The sequence below is a fragment of the Marmota marmota genome, unplaced genomic scaffold, assembly GCF_001458135.2.
Source record: "Marmota marmota marmota unplaced genomic scaffold, marMar, whole genome shotgun sequence".
NCBI classification, from domain to species: Eukaryota; Metazoa; Chordata; class Mammalia; order Rodentia; family Sciuridae; genus Marmota; species Marmota marmota.
In genome coordinates, this window is record NW_026000196.1 from 9,705,777 (window position 1) to 9,706,640 (window position 864).

The following is an 864-nucleotide window of genomic DNA, read 5'->3' on the forward strand; positions in this document are numbered from 1 at the left end:
AACAAGGCCTCCTGGGCTGGACTCCACTGGAAACATAGAGTTGAGGTCCTTACTTTCATAGAACTCTTAGGTGTTACTAAACTGTTAGAGTCTGTAAACAAGTCAAAATAACACCTGGCATTTTGCCAGGGGAATGTTAGAGTTCGTAAACAAGTCTGGATAATGCCTGGCAAAATGTCAGAGGGAGTGGTTTAAGAAATAACAAAACCGAGCCATTAGGTGTAGAGATTCCTGATTGGTTGACTGATGTATCTAGTTTATGCTAATTAGATAAGCTGTGTGGAATGTATAAATACTGCTCCTGTCCTGCAATAAACGGCTCCTACTCCTGCTGTATCAACGTACACAAGTTATTCGTCACCCCCCGGTTATTTTGCTGCAGCCGGACTGCGGCAGATGGTGGCCCGTACGGGGAGCCCCGGGACACTCGGGGGTAAGTGACGAAAAAAAGCTGCCCGTCCACAGATAGGACGGGAGCAAATCTGCTCGTCCCTAGGCAGATAGGGCGAAAGGAAAAATGACCATTTCGAGAAAATGGAAAAGATTGATACAGTATGTTTGTGTCTTGTTTTGTCTTAAAATGTTGTATTGTCTTTGTGATGAAAATATGGAAGGGGTGAGAAGTAAATTACTAAGGGAAGAAGGCACCCCAATGGAACCAAGAATAATTAGGGCATGTGTTGATAGAAGCCCAGGAACTCTAGTCAGAAAGAAGAAAAAAGTTCAGAGGAGGAAGGATTATCAAGAAAGAAATTGCAAAAGGCTATTACTAAATACTTTTCCTTACCGGAGGGTGCATGAAGCGGAGAGGCGGCTACCAAGTGTGCAAGCCGGTCACAGCGCAACAAGGATTTTCCAAGAGGC